The sequence below is a fragment of the Papio anubis genome, chromosome 20 (assembly GCF_008728515.1).
Source record: "Papio anubis isolate 15944 chromosome 20, Panubis1.0, whole genome shotgun sequence".
Lineage (NCBI taxonomy): Eukaryota > Metazoa > Chordata > Mammalia > Primates > Cercopithecidae > Papio > Papio anubis.
In genome coordinates, this window is record NC_044995.1 from 10,496,425 (window position 1) to 10,516,712 (window position 20,288).

General features: G+C 41.8%; 2 protein-coding genes across 4 annotated transcripts in view; one reads left to right on the forward strand and one right to left on the reverse strand.

Moving 5' to 3' along the window:
* Window positions 1-5,797, reverse strand: part of NLRP11 (NLR family pyrin domain containing 11) — a 57,836-nt gene extending 52,039 nt beyond the window's left edge. The window contains exon 1 of one of the 3 annotated variants that reach the window (XM_009195389.4): window positions 4,708-5,796. The gene's annotated coding sequence lies outside the window, so the exon portion shown is untranslated. Of the gene's footprint in view, window positions 1-4,707 lie in introns of all 3 variants that reach the window. The other 2 variants (XM_021931464.1, XM_003916156.4) reach the window with 2 other exon arrangements.
* Window positions 5,798-8,435: 2,638 nt separating this feature from the next.
* Window positions 8,436-20,288, forward strand: part of NLRP4 (NLR family pyrin domain containing 4) — a 42,059-nt gene continuing 30,206 nt past the window's right edge. The window contains exon 1 of the mRNA XM_003916157.4: window positions 8,436-9,286. The gene's annotated coding sequence lies outside the window, so the exon portion shown is untranslated. The remainder of the gene's footprint in view (window positions 9,287-20,288) is intronic.

Below are 20,288 nucleotides of genomic sequence, written 5' to 3' on the forward strand. Positions count from 1 at the left end.
CTGCCTAGATGGAAGGAAAATGCAAGCTTTCCGTCACTATGCAGACAAAATTCAGTAAATAAGATTGGGTTGTATTTTTTAAGGTATGATTGGGACTTAATATTTAATTAGGAAATATTTAATCATGCCCTTGTTTCTGATTTTATACTTATAGAATAAGGAATGTTCCATAAGCTTTATGCGTCCTGACTCTGGGGCTTAATGAAAACAGATGCGTGTCTGACCTTTGAAGAAAAACATGTAGACAGAATCAAGGGATGAAGGTAACATAGAAAAAGAGACAAGGTTTTAAAGTTATTGGTTTAAGAACTCGATTCACAATCACTGAGGAAATATCAATTAGATATAAAACTTGAAGAGACAAGAAGTTACAAATGGCTAACACGTGTGTATACAATATTGGCACCTTGGAGTTCAGTCAACAGCAACTTCCAGCAATCAATTTAAAAAGCATTGCACTGTGGTCAGATAAGGGTATGAAATGTTGGTGTAAAACAGTGTTTTGCCTTTTGGGAAAAGTAATAGGAGCTTTTAATACACATTGACTCAACATTGCTTTTTTTTTTTTTGAGGAACCTATGAAGCAGAGTCACTAGGCATAAAGCTCATGGAATACTCTTTAAATTATCCTATATAATAGTATAAAATCAGAAACACCTGAAGCCTGATAAGGGCATAATTAAATATTTCTGGTGCACTATTATGTATTAGCAACCCACTTAAAAATCATTCTTTAGGGCGGGCACGGTGGCTCACGCCTGTAATCCCAGCACTTTGGGAGGCCGAGGCGGGTGGATCACGAGGTCAGGAAATCGAGACCATCCTGGCTAACACGGTGAAGCCCTGTCTCTACTAAAAATCCAGAAAATTAGCTGGGCATGGTGGCACGTGCCTGTCATCCCAGCTACTCGGGAGGCATGAGGCAGGAGAATCGCTTGAATCCCAGAGGTGGAGGTTGCAGTGAGCCGAGATTGTGCCACTGCACTCCAGCCTGGGCGACAGAGCGAGACTCCATTGCAAAAAATAAATAAATAAAAAAAAAATCATAATTTAAAGAACACAAGGAAAAAGCTCATACAACAGTGTTTAGAGAAGTGTGAACTGTTTGAGTCTAAAGGTAACTCCATTTTCTTAAACATATTAGAGGGAAATAAAGTTGACTCCTGAACTCAGAAGTCAGTGGTACCAGCCCCTAGGCAGCCAAAAATCCATGTATAACTTTTGACTTCCCACACTGATAGGCAACTATTGACCAGAAGCCTTATCAACGAAGTCAATTAACACATAAGTAGACGAACATCTGTATTGTATGTGTTCACGACATATCTGACTTTAATTTTTTAAGTATTTCTAGGCTGCCTGATTCATCCACAAGTTGTCATACGTCTCCCCCAAAATTCTCCAATATATTTATTTTTGAAACTTCATGTATAAATGGACCCATGCAGTTCAAACCTGTGTTGTTCACGGGTCTACTGTGAATCTGTTAAACACATTTGTGTGACACAAGTGTTTTCGTCTTTTATATCTTGTGTTGGTGTTTTTCCCCCCTAAGCGAACACAAGTAGATTAGGGATTAAAGTTAAGCCTCACCAAGTCCAACCCTTCCCCAAATTCTTCCCTCGTTTGACTTCTATTTCACCATTGCCTTTCTTTGAGCCCTGTCCTTGTAACTGAGACTTATTCTGAGAGAATTCTGCGTTCAGGAGTCAACTGTATTTCCTTCTAGTGATATGTTTGTCTAAGAAAGTGGAGATACCTTGAGATGCAAACAGTCCGTATTTCCCTAAACACTGTTGTATGAGCTTTGTGTTCTTTAAAGTATGATTTTTAAGTGGGTTGGTAATAATGCACCAGAAATATTTAATCATGCCCCTTCTCAGTCTTCAGGTGTTTCTGATTTTATACTATGACATAGGATAATTCAAGGAAAATTCAATAAGATTTATGCCTAGTGACTGCTTCATAGCTTCCTCAAAAAAAAAAAAAAGCAATGTTGAGTTAGTGTGTGTTAAAAGCTTTCATTACTTTTCCCGAACAGCAAAACACTGTTTACACCAACATTTCCTACACTCTTCTGACCACACTGCAATGCTTTTTAAGTTGATTGCTGGAATTTGCTGTTGACTGAGCTATAAAGTGCCAACTGCACTATGAGGTAAGCTCCAACACCTGCACAAAAGCTGCCATGACAGCATTGCACGTCCCGAGTCGGCGTTGCATCAGAATAGCTGATCACCGCACAGCTGGACACTTCAAGCACCTTTGACCAGACCTTCTCAAGCACTGAGACACAAGGGAATCACCTGGGGAGTCCTCAAAAACCCCAGTGTCCGGAAATACAGACACTGATTAAATTAGAGACTTTGGAGGTTGGGCCCAGGAATCAGTGGATTGTTTCAGTCCCCACTATAAATTCAGCACTCGAAGTTAAGAATCAATTTGTAAACTAAAAATAATATGTTAAGACCCCCCCCGCCCCCACCCAACCAACTGAGTGGACCCCCTCCCTCCTGGCCAAGGGGACCTGAGAGATACTCGAAAAACAGAATTATTGACCATGGCAGGAAGGGAGGTCAAACTTCCTCCCATCTCTTTCCTTTCATAGCGGGCACAACTCATGGGCATTAACATTAAAATAGAGCTCAGGGCCAGGTGCGGGCGCTCACACCTGTAATCCTAGCACTTTAACAGGTCAGGAGTTCGAGACCAGCCTGGCCAATATGGCAAAACTCCATCTCTACTAAAAATACAAAAATTAGCCAGATATGGTGGCGTGTGCCTGTCATCCCTGCTATTTGGGAGTCTGAGGTGGGAGAATCGCTTGAACCCGGGAGGCAGAGGTTGCAGTGAGCCGAGATTGAGCCACTGCACTCCAGCCTGGGTGACACAGCGAGACTCCATCTCAAAATAAAATAAAAATAAAATAAAATAAAATAGAGCGCAGAAGATGGACAGAAGAGATTCTTTGTGGCAATAAGATACCAGATTATAAACAAGACCTAAGGCAATGCCAGGCAAGGATTAAGTCTTTCTCATGTCAAAAAAATCTCATGAAATGGCTAAGAAGAAAAAAAACAAGAAAAACAGTGTAATGTGGCTTATGTTCCAGCCTGACTCTGGTATCACATCACATGACAGACAGCAGCCCAACCCCCTGCCCCAACTGAAGCATTGCTTTCTACTGACTCCAAGTCTCTGGACAAAGCTTAACTCTTTCAACCAATTGCCAACGAAAGAATTCCTGAACCCCCCCAACTTGTAAGCTCCCACTTCGAGACATCCCACCTTTTCAGGCCAAACCAATGAATGATCTCCATTTATTGATTTATGACGTTGCCTGTAACTTCTACTTCCCCAAAACATACACAAATACTTGTGACCTGACTGCCTGGGGACCACCTCCTCCAGGCTTCCTGTGTACGCGTTTTTCCCTGGGCCGCGGTCGCTCACGTTGGCTCAGAATCAACCTCTTTAAAGTATTTTACAGAGTTTGGTTTTTCCGTTAACAAATTAATACCTTAGAGTTGAGCATTCTTAAAAGCAGGGAAGCTACCTGGGTGCTTAAAGTATCCTTTCCTCCCGCCATTTGCAGCCACATGGGTGGAACTGGAGATCATGATGTTAAGTAAGCCAGGCACAGAAAATACATGTCGTGTGTTCCCACTCATGTGAAAACGTTGACCTCATGAAGGTAGAAAGTGGAGATAGTTACCAGAGGCTGGAAAGGATGTGAGGATGCAAAAGAAGTTGGTTAATAGGCACAAACATGCAGTCAGATAGAACGAATAAGTTCTAATGTTTGCTGGCAGAGAAGGCTGACTATAGTGAAGAATGTATTATTTATTTCAGAATAACTAGAAGACAGAAATTGAAATGTTTCCAACACATAGAAATAATACTTGAGGTGATGGATATTCTAAATACCCTGACTTGATCATTACACATACTATGCCTGTAACATCACATGTACCCCATAAATATTATGTATCAATTTACTTTTAAAAAAATTCTTGGCCAGGCCTGGTGGCTCATGCCTGTAATCCCAGCACTTTGGGAGGCTGAGGTGGGCAGATCACGAGGTCAGGAGATCAAGACCAGCCTGGCTAACATAGTGAAACCCTGTCTCTATTAAAAATACAAAAAATTAGCCGGGCGTGGTGGCGGCGCCTGTAGTCCCAGCTACTTGGGAGGCTGAGGAGGGGAATGGTGTGAACCCAGGAGGCGGAGCTTGCAGTGAGCCGAGATTGTGCCACTGCACTCCAGCCTGGGCGACAGAGTGAGACTCTGTCTCAAAGTAAATAAAAAATAATAACTACAATAAAAACATTCTTTTTGCCTCTAACACTTTATACATCACATGGAAGAATGGCATCTATAAGGCTACAATGATGAGTTAACTACGTTTAACCACTCCACCCACAACACACATGCACTTCAAAACATCATGCTGCACACAATACATGCAATTTTATCTGTCACCTTAAATAAGTTTACAAAAAAAAAAAAAGAAGCATGACACAAGTTCACCCATGTGAACTTGAAAAAGGTAAAACAGTTTGGCCTGCCCTTAGTACCTTTAGTCATTGTATTCCCCCACCGTATTATTTCCAGCTCCTAACCAAAGAGAAAGCTGAAGAACCAATATAATGTCATAAAAAAGACCTTAAAATTCAAAGAAGCAAATCGGCCAGAAAGGTAACTCACCAACCCTGCCACCAGGTCTCCTTGGCTGGTCGAAAGCAAACAAACCAGGAAACGGGAAGAAAAAGGCAGTGCCTGCCCTGTGATTAGCCAGCTGATTCCTCTCCTGATTGGCTGAGGTGGGTTCTTGATGACCTTCACGATGGAGGGGGAATACTCCTGCACCTGCGTGTTCCTGCCCCAGATGCCCCAGTTGTCTTCCTCCACCCAGGACTGAACAGGGTCTGCCGATTAGAAGACAGAGCAGACCCCGTTTATGATGTTGGAGCTCGCGGGGCATCTGACCAAGAACCTCCAAAACAATTGATTTAGGCAGTGCCGGGGGGAAAGAAGTTCTCCACCGATAATCTCCATTTTGGATAACCATCTCTGCAATAAGCTCCATGAGGGGAATACGCTGTTTAGTCTACACCACCACCTGGCAAGGATCCTTTCAAATCTGAGGGAGGCCATAAATATTTGTGGAATGAATGCAACCAAAGGGATGTTTAACAGGTGATAGAATTTGCAGAGAAACTTCCTAGATCCTCCACCCAGGGGGCCTGGCTTGGCAGCCTATTGGAATCACTTGGAGGCCTTTAATGATTGACTGATAACTCACTGCCATGTGCAGGTATCTGCTTTGGTCAGGAGGGAGAATGCTCTGGGTATGACTGATCAATATAACTCCTCATATTGAACAGATTAAAGAAAAACGGGCATCTTCATAGGTACGAAAGGGGAAATATAAAAGAGTCTATATCTCTTCATGCTTTTAGATGTATCTTTGTAAATTAGGAAATAAAAGAATTTCCTTCACCCAGTAAAGCATTCCAAAGAAGCAAAAGCCACCAAAAATCTCATAATGGATGGGAAAATGATGAAAGAATATCTTTTACAATAAGACGCAAGACAAACATGGCCTCTGTCCCCACTCTTGTTTCAACATAGTGCACCTGTTCACTGGGGCATGAAAACGGATCTGAAAGAAAGAGGTGAAATTATCATATTGGAGATAATTTGAATATCCCTGCAAACTCTCTCCCCTTAAATCTATTGATAAATGGTTAGGATTCAAAGCAGATTTGGTGAATATAAATCAACATACAAATCTGATTGTATTTCTCTAAAAAAAAAAATAATTGGAATTTAAAATTTTAAAGGATGCCACGTGCAGTTCCAAGAAAAATATAAACTAGAAATAATTCTTATAAAAGATTGTAAACCTTAATGAATGTGATATAGAATGTTACTGCCATATACAAGATCCTTATAAATGAAGGATAACATTACATTCTTGTACAGGAATTATTATTAAGAAGATATCAATATGCTCCCAAATAGACCTTTATATTCAGGAAAACAATAAAATCCCAATAGAAATTTTCATATCAAAAAATAATTCTGAAATGTATGTGGAAAATAGAAGGGACTAGTACAAGCCAAGAGATGCCTGAAGAACACAGGTGGGTGGGAGGTGGGAAAGTTGATTGAACTGGATCCACCCTATGAAGATTTAATTAAAAACTATGGTAATTAAGACTTATTGGTTGGCCAGGCACGGTGGCTTATGCCTGTAATCCCAGCACTTCGGGAGGCCGAGGCGGGCGGATCATGAGGTCAGGAGATCGAGACCATCCTGGCTAACACGGTGAAACCCTGTCTCTACTAAAATTATAAAAAATTAGCCGGGCGTGGTGGCGGGCGCCTGTAGTCCCAGCTACTCGGGAGGCTGAGGTGGGAGGATTACTTGAGTCTGGGAGACGGAGATTACAGTGAGCCAAGATCATGCCACTGCACTCCAGCCTGGGCGACAGAGCAAGACTCTGTCTCAAAAAAAAAAAAGACTTATTGGCACATAGATGAGCAAATACATAGTGACACAAAACATAGAACCCAGAAACAAATGTAGGCAAATATGAAAAGATGCTTTATAACAGATTTCTGGGCAGTACAGTAGGTGAACCATTCATTAAAAGGAGCTGGTGCCATTTGTATTTAAATGACCAAAAAAAAAAAAAAAAAAAAAAAAATGGATCCCTTCTCCCTACCTTACAGAAAAGTCATGACAAGTGACTTAATATTTCTGTGTGAAATTCAAAACTCGATCCTATTTTAAAAGACAATATCAGATACCTTCATGAGTTAGAGCAGGGAATGATTTTTGTCAACAAAGCCCTCACAGTTATAAAACACGAAGTACATGTTGATCAATTTGATTTCATTTAAAATAAAAGCTATTTAGTGAATGGTTCTTACATAACGAAAGCTACAAACCACAAACTGGGAGGAGATATATGAAAACACATAATTGACCATGCCGCTGTTTCAGAATCTGTCAAGCACTTCTTCACGCAAATGAAAACAGAAAACAACCAATAGAAATATAAGGAAAACAACCAATAGAAATATAAGGAAAACAACGAAAAGGTATTTCACCAAAGAGGCAACAAACGGCTCACAAACATGAGAAAAATGCTCATGTGTATTAATAATCACATAAAAGCAAATGAAAACAATAAGATCCTTTTTCCAACCAATATTTGGGGACTACTTTAAAATATCAACAACATCGGGAGCAGGCAGTGAGGTGCAGCTGTGGGGATATTCACCTGGGCCTGATGCTAATATAATTGGTGAAACCACGTGTGAAGAGGCAACTGAAGTCACCTGTGCCTCAGGGACCCAGCCATTCCACTCAGGTAGTCCAAGAGGCCTGTGGGCTCACGGATGCGTGCAAGAAGGTTCAAAACAGCCTTGCTCATATTGGCAAAAACTGAGAAACAACCCAACCATCTATCAGTGACAGAATGCGTCATGAAATGGTGACCTATTCATACATTTAAATACTGTGAGGCAAGAGCTAGAAACGAACCGCAGCTAAAACAAATTACCATTGATTACTCTCAAAAACAGTCAAAAGAATCAAGTCACCGAATGACACATTATAATTTGAAAATGAGGAAAACAAAACATATCTCTTAGGGGAAGGTATATCACTGGGAAAAACAAAAAGAAAATCGAAGTGAGTGAAGTTCACTTCACAACTGGAAATTCACTTTGGTGGCAACATCTGAGGGTGGAACGGGTATGCTGTTACGGCTACAGGAGTCTGCAAAGGTCCCCATCATGTCCACTTCTCAATGTAGGTTCTGGACCACGGAGACTTGTGTTATGATTACGGTAATTCCTTAAAGTTTTCATTATGTGTTTCTACACTCCTTGATGTGCATCTTTCAAAACCAGGGTCATCACGATCATCGTAACACTGAACTCAGGATTCTTATAAGGAGGAAGTAAAATTGTGATTGTAAAAGGATAGCTCCTAGGACACTGAGGTTTGGTACGAACTCAGAAGATGACTGTAATGATTGTAGGGAGCTGGAATAGAAGGAAAAGTATTGCCAAGGATGAAATGTTGACCTCGTGTCTAAAAAACTTAACACCTGTTCTGCCTATGCAGCAAGAGAGTAGCCAATATCCATTAAGTTCTTCTTGCAGGCCAGGCACAGTGGCTCACGCCTGCAATCCCAGCACTCTGGGAGGCCGAGGCGGGCAGATCACTTGAGGTCAAGAGTTCGAGACCAGCCTGGCCAACATGGTGAAACCCTGTCTCTACTAAAAATACAAAAATTAGCAGGGCGTGGTGGTGGGCACCTGTAATCCCAGCTACCAGCAGGCTGAGGCAGGAGAATCTCTTGAACCTGGGAGGTGGAGGTTACAGTGAGCCGAGATGATGCCACTGCACTCCAGCCTGGGCCACAGAGTGAGACCGTATCTAATAATAATAATAATAATTAATAATTTCTTCTTGCATGATAGGTTTAGTTACGGCAGAAAGATGTTGTGCCACATGGACATTCTTCAAGGAGTTTAGGATGTAGGAAGGAATTAAGCATTTAAATTATGAACAGAGTCACCTCAACTCTCCAAATGAACCATTTTGGAGAGACCGGAGGAGCATATCTGCAGCCAGGAGGCCTGGGGATCCTAAATAGGGACCTCAGCCTGAAACATGCCTCGCTCTATAGGACACCAGGAGCAAAGGTCTGGAACAGGCCCTCAAGGGGCGGTGGGAGTTTCGCTTCACATATTTTCTGGATCTGTTCATCAAAAGCCCTCCTGAGCCAATGGGAAGGGAGCAATTCATTGGCCAATCAAATGGCACCAGGGATCTTTTCCTCCCGCTTCCAGCCGCCAATCATTAAGACCAGGAAGGCGTGGAGCGGTGAGTCAGCGCGTCGTGCTGGGCTGTGCTTCTCTTCTATCTGCTGATTTCCTTGGTTACTTTGGGTCTTCCTTTTTCTTTCTTCCTTTCCCCCTGTCTTCTTTGTTGATCCTGATCAATCACAGCCAGGCTTCTCCATCCTGTTTACCCAGCGTTTTCCTTCTCTCCAGTTAGTGGGGTAGATGAACGCCCTGTATCTATAAGGTGCCTCCCAGTTGAGCCTGAGACCTGGGAGAAGAATGGGGAGTGCAGGTGGGGGACACTCGTCACGAAGGGAGACCTTGGAGCTTCGAGGGTGGGAATGTTCTTATTAGATTCTTCATCTCTGTTGACACAAACATGTAGGAGAAGCTGGAGGACATAGACAGGGATGAGGTAAGGGGGCCCCTGCCCGTGAACGGTGGGACCCAAGTCCGCTCTGCTCTTGTGAGCTTGCTCTCTGACCTAGGGCAGCAACATCTTTGATACTATAATTCCAGCTTGTGATTTAAAAAGAAAATCACACTTTTAGTTGACTCATACTAATTGTGTATATGAGATGCAGAGTGATGTGTTGGTACATGGATACGTATCATTAAATCAGGGTAATTAGCATATCCATCTCCTCATACACGTATCATTTCTTTGTTGGAAACCTTCAGAATCCTCAGGTGGGAGGAGGGAGAGGGTCAGGAAAAGATAGCTGTGGGGTCCTATTCTTAGTACCTGGGAGACGAAAAAAATCTGTACACCAAACCCCTGTGATACGACTTCACCTATGTAACCTGTACCCCTGAACCTAAAATAAAAGTTAGAAAAACCCTTGAAAATACACAATAAGATATCATTAACTATATTCAGCCTACCGTGCGCCCATTCCTACCCCCAGGTGTAATTTGGTATCCATTAGCCAACCTCTTTTCATTCCCCTTCTCCAATTATGCCATTTGTTTAGACTATGAAATAAACGTGTATAGAAAGAATATCTATCTTTCTATATCAATAAAAGTTGGTTTTTACCGTTAAGGGTTGAATTGTGTCCCAACCCTAAAAACACACACACACAAAATCAAAAACAAAAACTAAAGTCCTAACCCCTTCATAGGGTGACAAAATAAGGTTGTTGCAGATGTTATTAGTTAAGATGAGGTCATACTGGAGTGGGTAGGCCCCCTAACTTAATGACAGGTGTCCTTATGAAAATGACCACATGCGGCTGGGCACGGTGGCTCATGCCTGTAACCCCAGCACTTTGGGAGGCCGAGGTGGGTGGATCACCTGAGGTCAGGAGTTCAAGACCAGCCTGGCCAACATGGTGAAACCCAGTCTCTACTGAAAATACAAAAAACAGCTGGGCGTGGTAGCAGGTGCCTGTAATACCAGCTACTCACGAGGCTGAGGCAGGAGAATCGCTTGACCCAGGAGGCGGAGGTTGCAGTGAGCCGAGATTACATCATTGCACTCTAGCCTGGGTGACAGAGCGAGACTCAAAGCCACAAAGCTAGGCGCAGTGGCTCACGCCTGCAATGCTAACACTTTGGGAGGCCGAGGCGGGTGGATCACCTGAGGTTGGAGGTTCAAGACCAGCCTGACCAACATGGTGAAATACAAAAAATTAGCCAAGTGTGGTGGCACAACCCTGTCATCTCAGCTACTCGGGAGGCTGAGGCAGGAGGATTGCTTGAACCTGGGAGGTGGAGGTTACAGTGAGCCAAGATTGCGCCATTGCACTCCAGCCTGGGCAACAAGAGTGAAACTCTGTCTTAGAGAAAATGGCCACATGAAGATAGAGACAAGCAGAATGGCATGTGACAGAATGGAATTACATAGCTGCAAACCAAAAAATGACACAGATTGCCAGCAAACCACAGAAGCCATGAGAGGCAAGGAAGGGGGGCTCTCCTGGGTTTCAGAGAGAGCACTGCCCTGCCAACACTTTGATTTTGGACATCTAGGCTTCAGAACCATGAGGCAGTAGCTTTCTGTTTTAAGTTACCTAGTTTGTGGTATGTTGTCATGCCAGCCCAAGGAAACTAGTACACTATTAAAAAAAAAAAATGAATGTGATTTTACCCTTAGAGAACAGCTTCGAGAATATATCCTTTACTTAGGATCACCAAATGTTAAAGCTTTACCTTATTTAGTGTCTCTCTACACTTATGTATTTTTCCTGATCTGTTCAAGATTTGTACACATTGTACAAATTGACACCTAGTATTTTACCCTAAATGCTTCAGGGTTTGTGTTCTAAAAATAAGAATAAAAGTAAGCTCTTTTGATAACCACACTATATAAAAAACAGGAAATTAATAGTACATTGTCTAATGTACAGACCTTACACTTAATGGACTTTAAAAAATTTTTGTATTTGTTTTCACAAGTGGACTTAACATGCAAATTCTTACACTAAGCCTGTTTTTTGTTTTGTTTTAAGTTCTGGGATACATGTGCTGAATGTGCCAGTTTGTTACATAGGGATACGTGTGCCATGGTGGTTTGCTGCTCCTATCAACTGGTCATCTAAGTTTTAAGCCCTACATGCATTAGGTAGTTGTCCTAATGCTCTCCCTCCCCTTTCCTGCCCCCGCCACAGGCGCCCGTGTGTGATGTTCCCCTCCCTGTGTCCATTTGTGTTCTCATTGTTCAACTCGCACTTATGTGTGAGAACATGTGGTGGTTGGTTTTCTGTTCCTGTGTTAGTTTGCTGAGGATGATGTAAACTTGTTTTCATTATCCAACCTATGCCTCAGTTTGAGACTGTGTGCGTTCGTTCTCTCTCACTTTCCCACACACACACGTGCTTATGCTCTCTCACATACCCACACCATGCTCTCTCTCTGTTAGATTCTGGAAAAAAATAATTTTTATTTAAATTTTGAAATAATTTGCTGATGAAGACGTTTGAGCCCGAAGTCTTCTCTGGGGAAAGGATTTCACATGTTTTTTTTTTTTGTTGTTGTTGTTTTGAGATGGAGTCTGGCTCTGTCACCCAGGCTGGAGTGCAGTGGCTGGATCTCAGCTCACTGCAAGCTCTGCCTCCCGGGTTCACGCCATTCTCCTGCCTCAGCCTCCTGAGTAGCTGGGACTACAGGCACCCGCTACCTCGAAGCTTTCACAACTTCACACACAAAAAATAGATGAAAGTTGTCATTTTCTAAGAATTTATATATTTGAAACAAATATCAGTTTTATTGGCATCAAAATGGTAATAGTCTCTATTTTTGATGTCTGTAGGATACACAGTGGTGTCTCTTCTTCTGTTCCTGGTATTTGTTGCTCATGTCTTCTTATTCATCAGACTTGTTGGGGCTTATCCAGTTTGTATTGTCAAAGAATCTACTTTTGACTGAGTCTTGTATTTTAATTTTTATTTCATTGATTTTTTTTCTACTTTCTTTTGCTATGTTTTGCGTTTTAGCTAAATGTATAATTAGCTTATGAATTTACAACCTTCCTTATACCTTTGAAGTAACACATTTTTCTAGGTCCTGATTTAGCTGCATTTCACTCACTTTATATGTAGCATTAAATATTCAGTTCAAAACATTATATTCGATATTTTATCTTTATTCATAGGTTACTTAGAAGTATGTTTCTTAATTTTGGAATGTCCTTCATTTCATTGTCAATTTCTGACATAAACTGTGATCAGAATATTCTGTGTAACTTATTTGAAATATGTTGAAGCTTGCCCTGAGGATCAGTATATGGCTGACGTTGGTAGATGATTCATCTATCTTAATGTGTTTTTTCCATTTATTGGATGAAAAGGTCTGTGTCCACAAGGTAAAATTTATCCATTGTCTTTAAACCCTTTATTTTCTTTTTAACTTGTTTATTTAATTACTAGAACAAATTTATAAAATATCCTATGATTAGGGACTTGCCTAATTCTCCTTATGGTGCTGACCATTGGGGGGTGTGTGTGTATAGACATACATATACACATATACATGTATATACATATACAAATACATATATACATATATACATACACACATGTACATATATACACATATGCACATACATATATACATATATACATATACACATACACATATATACATATACATATATACATATACACATATGCACATATACATATATACACATATACATATACACATATACATACATACAAATATACATATACATATATACACATATACACATATACACACATATAAGCGTGTGTGTGTGTGTGTATATATTTATTTTGAGATGGAGTCTTGCTCTGTTCTGGGCTGGAGTGCAGTGGTGTGATCTTGGCTCACTGCAGCCTCTGCCTCCCAGGTTCACACCATTCTCCTGCCTCAGCCTCCCGAGTAGCTGGGGTTACAGGTGCCTGCCACCACGCCTGGCTAATTTATTTTTTATTTTTATTTTTTTTTTGGTATTTTTAGTAGAGACGAGGTTTCACTGTGTTAGCCAGGCTGGTCTAGATCTCCTGACCTCATGATCCGCCCACCTTGGCCTCTCGAAGTGCTGGGATTATAGGCATGAGCCACCGTGCCCCGCTGACCATTGGTATATTTTAAGGCCATGTTATTGTTGCATGTATGGTTATAATTGTTCTCTCTTCCTGGTAATCTGAGCCCTGTGGTTATTATGCAGCATCTAGATTTATCACTAATGTTTTGGCTTGGGGTCTGCTCTTCTGATATTAATATTGTTACAACAGATTTTTTTTTTTAAACCTGGAATAATTTAATGTCTTTTGCCTCTAATTCAAGTCATGCAATAAATGGAATGGATAGAGTTTGGTGAGTAAGGTTGGTTATAATACCTTATGCATGCATGACATGCTATTTTGTTCAGATTTCCCATTTAAAAATTTTTTTAATTGACACATAATTGTACATATTTATGGGGTACGGTGTGATATTTTGACACATGTATCCATTGTATAATGTTCCATTTTGACGCATGTATCTATTGTGTAATGATTCTGTTTCTTGAGACATTTATCATTTCTTTGTGGTGATACTCAAAATCTTCCAGCTATCTTGAAATATCCGCCACACTGTTACTTGCTTTAGTTACCCTCATGTGTAAGAGAATGCTAGAACCTGCTTTTTCTAACCGTCAGTGTGCCTGTTGACCAGTCGCTCCTGGTCTCCCCCTACTCTCCCATCCCTTCCCCAGCCTCTGGTAACCGCTATTCTACTCTCTACTTCTATAAGTTCTTTTTAGATGCCCCACATAAATGAGATCATATGGTAGTTTTCTTTCTGTGCCTGCCTTATTTTACCTCATGTCCTCCACGTTCATCCAGGTTGCCACAAATGGCAAGATTTCATTATTTTTTATGGCTAGTATTCCACTGAGTCTATAGACCACATTTTCTTTATGCATTCATTTATTGACGGGCACTTAGGCTGCTTCTATATCTTGGTTATTAGTGATAGTGCTGCAGCCTGGGCGCGGTGTCTCACGCCTGTAATCCCAGCACTTTGGGAGGCCGAGGTGGGTGGATCACCAGGTCAGGAGATCGAGACCATCCTGGCTAACATGGTGAAACCCTGTCTCTACTAAAAATACAGAAAAAGAAAAAAAAAAAAATAGCCAGGCGTGGTGGCGGGCGTCTGTAGTCCCAGCTACTTGGGAGGCTGAGGCAGAAGAATGGCGTGAACCTGGGAGGTGGAGCTTGCAGTGAGCCGAGATCGAGCCACTGCACTCCAGCCTGGGTGACAGAGTGAGACTCCGTCTCAAAAAAAAAAAAAAAAAAAAAAAAAAAAGTGCTGCAATAGACGTGGGAGTACAGATATCTCTTCAACGTCTGAATTTCCCTTTTAAAACATATATATACCCAGCAGTGGAATTACTGGGTTATATGGTAGTTCTATTCTTAATTTTTTGAGAAATTGCCCTACCATTTTCTATTGTGGTTCTGCTAATTTACATTCCTACCAGTGGAATGTAAGAGTTGCCTTTTCTCTGCATCTTTGCCAACATTTGTTGTTGTTTTTTTTTTTTTTTAGTAATAGCCGTTCTAACTGGGGTGAGTTACGCCAGATTTTTTTAGGTTCAAACTTGCATGTTGTTTAGTCTTTCAACTTTTGTTTTTTTGTTCTTCGTTACCTCTTTAAAGAGCAAGTATTTGGTTTTTGTATTTAGTCTCACCAGCTTTGCCTCTGTACCATTGAGGCAATTATTTTGTGTAATTACTAATAAGAGTTTAAATCGACCATCCCTTTTTTATTTACCCTATATATTCTAGGTTCCTATTTCTGTCTTTCTTTGTTATTTTTTGGATTAGTTTGATATTTTTCCTCTTTATCTACTTCGGCAGGCAAACTTTTTTATGGTTATATCAGAATTCTATCAGTGGGCTTATCAGAATTTCATATCAAAGTTTTACTTCTGTCACCTTCCCGGAGAAGAACATTAGATCTCTTGATGTCCTTTTTCTCTCTCTCTCTTTTTTTTTTTTTTTGATTTACATGCCAGCTGTGATAAATTTTAATTGTATTTTCTGTCTCACAAGACTGACTCTATAAAGCAACTTTTCTTTGAATTCGCTGTGGCATCTCTTAATTTTCACCTGGAATAATTTTCCTTCTCTCCAGTGGTCAATTTTCAGAATTTCCTGGAGTGTAAGTCCTCTGTTGGAAAATTTGTCATTTATCTGCAAATGCCTGTTTTTACTTTATTTTTGAGACAGAGTCTCACTCTGTTGCCCAGGCTGGAGTGCAGTGGTGTGATCTCGGCTCACTGCAACCTCCGCCTCCCGGGTTCAAACAATTCTCCTACCTCAGCCTCCCGAGTAGCTGGGACTACAGGCACCCACCACCATGCCTGGCTAATTTTTTATATTTTTAGTAGAGACGAGGTTTCACTGTGTTAGCCAGGATGGTCTCAATCTCCTGACCTCGTGATCCACCCGCTTCGGACTCCCAAAGTGCTGGGATTACAGGCGTGAGCCACTGCACCTGGTCTTATTTCTTAAAGATTATTTTAGTCTGGTTAGACTTGAGTCAGCAGCTCAAGGTGTTTTGGGCACCTTCTATGGTTTGCTGCTTTAGTTTCTTCTTTCTGTAGTATCTGATAGGTCAGCTGTCAACATAATGGCACAACCTTTCGAACAAATTATTGCCCTTCCCTTGCCTTAACCTCACTCTGGAATGCTTTCAAAATTTTCCCTTTTGTCTAATTTCTTTGTGTTCTAATGTCATTAAGTTTCCCTGTAATGTGTCTAGGTGTGGGTTTGTTATTTATACTCTTGGACTTTACTGGCTTCTTAATTAGTAGATTGATTTTTTTTTTAATTGGTTAATAGAAACATCCAGGTCAGGCACAGTAGCTCATGCCTGTAATCCCAGCACTTTGGGAGGCAGAGGCGAGTGGATCACCTGAGGTCAGATGTTCGAGACCAGCCTGGCCAACATGGTGAAACCCCGTCTCTACTAAAAATACAAAAAAATTAGCTGGGCGTGGTGGCGGGCACCTGTGATTCCAGCGACTCGGGAGGCTGAGGCAGGAGAATCACTTGAACCTGGGAGGTGGAGGTTACAGTGAGCTAAGATTGTGCCACTGCATTCCAGCCTGGGCAACAAGAGTGAAACTGTCTCAATTGAAAAAAAGTTATAAAAAGAAGCATCCTAGTAGCAATCTTACATTAGGTTGGTGCAAAAGTAATTGCAGTTTTTGCGTTATTTTTCACGGCAAAAACCACAATTACTTTTGCATCAACCTAATAAAACATACTACATCTGGTCCACAGTCTCTTTTCTCCTTTTGGGGAGCCAATAACAAGTGTTAGCCCTTTTCATCCTCAGTCTCTTGTCGTCTTTTATGATCTTAGTCTTTTTTCTCTAATTCTCCTTGGATGACTTCTCTTTACTTGTCTTCTAGACCACTAATTATCTCTGTCAAATCTGATACTAACACATTGTATTAGCTTCCTGGGACTGCCATAACAATGTACCACAAAACAGACAGCTTATGCAACACAAACTTACTGTCTCACAGTTCTGAAGGCTAGTAAGTCCAAAATTAAGGTGTTGGCAGCTGTAATTCCTTCTGAAGACTGTGAGGGAGAATCAGTTTCATTCCTCTCTATTAACTTCCACTTGCTTTACGTGTGCTTTGGTTAGTAAGTGGCATTTTCCCTGTGGCATGATATCCTCTTCCTTCTATTCATATGTGTCCAGATTTTCCCCTTTTTTATTTTTATTTTTTGAGATGGAGTCTCACTTTATTGCCCAGACTGGAGTGCAGTGGCGTGATCTCGGCTCACTGCAAGCTCCACCTCCTGGGTTCAAGTGATTCTCCTGCTTCAGCCTCCCGAGTAACTGGGATTACAGGTGCGTACCACCACTTGGCTAATTTTTGTATTTGTAGTAGAGACAAGATTTCACCATGTTGGCCAGGGTGGTCTCGAATTCCTGACCTCAGGTGATCCGCCCACCTCGGCCTCCCAAAGTGCTGGGGTTACAGGTGTGAGCCACTGCGCCCGGCCAGATTATCCCCCTTCAATGAGGTCACCAATCATATTGGACTGGGGGCCCACCCTGCTTTAGTATGACCTCATCTTACATGTTCCAGGACAGCTAATTACATCTACGAGGATGCTATTTCCAAACAATCCCAGAGTTCAGTTGCACTTGATGACCTCCAGTGTGGCTCATTGTATCTACAAGGATGCTGTTTTCAAAAACGTCATACTTCAGCATGTAACTTTTGCAGGGGGACACACATTGGATGCAGAGAAGATTCCCTGGGGATTTTTGTGGTGGTAGTGGTGGTAGAGTGTGTGTGTGTGTGCACGTGTGTGTGCGTGTGTGTGTGTGTTTGGGGGAATATTGAAAGTTCGATCTGTAGCAAATCTGAATGCAGTCTTTCCCTTCACTTTCAGAGGATCTCTTCCCAGAGCAGGAGGTATCAATATTTCAGCCTGTGGCAAGAGGCTAAACTCTGATCTTGACGCTGTCTCTACATCAAGAAAAGTCCAGCTCTCGTTGCCTGCTTCTCCAAGACAGTTTCAGAGCAAAGCACCAGCAATGTTCTTGCCCAAAGTCATTCTTTAAGTCAGTGGGTTTCAAACTTGGGCATGTGTCAGAATCAACTGAAGGTGTAACAAGTGGCTCTGCCCTACCCTCAGCATTTAGTATGTCTCGGGAAGGAACTGGGGATTTCCAAAGCAAGTTGCCAGTTGGTGCTGATGTTGCTTGGAGAAGCATTGCCTTAGGCCTTGCTCAGTGGTGGCCTCAGGACTCAGATACATGTTCCTACAATTAAGATTTTACTAAAAGTAGGCTTTTAAAAACTATTGGCCAAAGCACCCAGAGGAGAAGCCATGAAGGTCACCTTTCCATCATCGTATTCTCATTCCGAATACTGCTTAATAATTTTCCCTAATTTTTGTGGGGGTTTTTTGTTTGTTTCTCTGGGACAGTCTCATTCTATCGTCCAGGCTGGAGTGCAGTGGCATGATCTCAGCTCACTGCAACCCCCACCTCTCAGGTTCAAGCGATTCTTGTGCCTCAGCCTCCCAAGTAGCTGGAACTACAGGTGCCCGGCTACTTTTCTCTAATTTTTGGATCTTAGATGTTATTAAATTGTTTTTTAAAGATTTTCTCCAAATTTACCTAGGTTATTCGGGGCAACATTCTGCCTAATGACCACCCATGAATAAAACAGTTTTATTTTTATTTTCCACTGTATAACTTAAGCCTTTTATTGACTTTACTACTGATCTCTAATTTCATTGCCTTTAAGACAAAAATGACCTCGCTACTGTTGGCTTTTTCTTTTTGAATTATGATTTGCTTTACAGCTCAGAGCATAATTGTCATGAATGTTCCATGTATGCTTGAAAAGAATGTGCTCTTGTTTGTATAAATATCCATAAGAAAATGCGTTGTTTTTTTTTTTTTTTTTTTTTTGAGACAGAGTCTTGCTCTGTCGCCCAGGCTGGAGCGCAGTGGCGCAGTCTCAGCTTACTGCAAGCTCCGCCTCCAAGGTTCATGCCATTCTTCTGCCTCAGCCTCCTGAGTAGCTGGGACTGCAGGCTCCCGCCGCCACACCCGGCTAATTTTTTGTATTTTTTGTAGAGATGGGGTTTCACCGTGTTAGCCAGGATGGTCTTGATCTCCTGACCTCATGATCTGCCCACCTCGGCCTCCCAAAGTGCTGAGATTACAGGTGTGAGCCTCCGCGCCTGGTCCAGTGTGTTGATTTTTTGTATATCTAATATCAGTAACTATTTGCCCTATGTTTTTAGTATCTTTTAAAATTTTAGACTTGTTTTAGACACAGAAAAGTTTGCAAAAATAGTGCAGAGAGTTCCCATAAATCCTGTGCCATGTTTCTCTTGTAACCACTTTCATTACCATGGTACATTTGTCATAACTAATAAACTAGTATTAATAGATTATTAACTAAAGATTATTTCTTCAGATTTCCCCCCTTTTTACCTAATATCTTTTTTTTTTTTTTTTTTTTAAAGACAAAATTCTTGCTCTGTTACCCAGGCTGGAGTGCAATGGTGCGATCTCAGCTCACTGCAACCTCTGCCTTCCAGATTCAAATGATTCTCCTGCCTCAGCCTCCCAAGTAGCTGGAATTATAGGCGCCCACCACCATGCCCAGCAAATTTTTACATTTTTAGTAGAGACAGGGTTTTACCATGTTGGTCAGGCTGGTCTCGAACTCCTGACCTCGTGATCCACCTGCCTCAGCCTCCCAAAGTGCTGGGATTACAGGCGTGAGCCACCACACTCAGCCCCTAATATCCTTTTGATGTGCCTGGACCTCATCTAGGATCCCCCATTAGGTTTTGTTGCTGTGTCTCCATTGAGTTCTCTAAACTAGGACCACTCTCAGGATTTACTTGTTTTCAGTGATCTTGAAAGCTTTGAGAAGCACTGGTCAGGTATTTGTGGGACATCCTTCATATTGGGTCTGTGTGATGTTTCTCATTGCGAGACTGGGGCTTTGGGGAGGAAGACCATGGGGGAAAGGTGCCCTTCTCATCATATCATATGCTATCACTACCACTTCCTACCCATGTTGGCCTTGATCTCCTAGCTTAGGTGTCTGGCTGGTTTCTCCACTCTGAAGTTACTCCCTACCCCCTTTTTTATGCTATGCTATGCTATGCTGTTTACTGAGACAGAGTCTGGCTCTGTTGCCAGGCTGGAGTGCAGTGGTGTGATCTCAGCTCACTGCAACCTCTGCCTCCTGGGTTCAAGTGATTCCCTTGCCTCAGCCTCCCAAGTAGCTGGGACTACAGGTGCACACCACCACACCCGGCTAATTTTTTGTATTTTAGTAGAGATGGGGTTTCGCCATGTTGGCCGAGATGGTCTCGATCTCCTGAATTCCAGATCCACCTGCCTCGGCCTCCCAAAGTGCTAGGATTACAGGAGTGAGCCACTGCGCCCGGCTATACTAT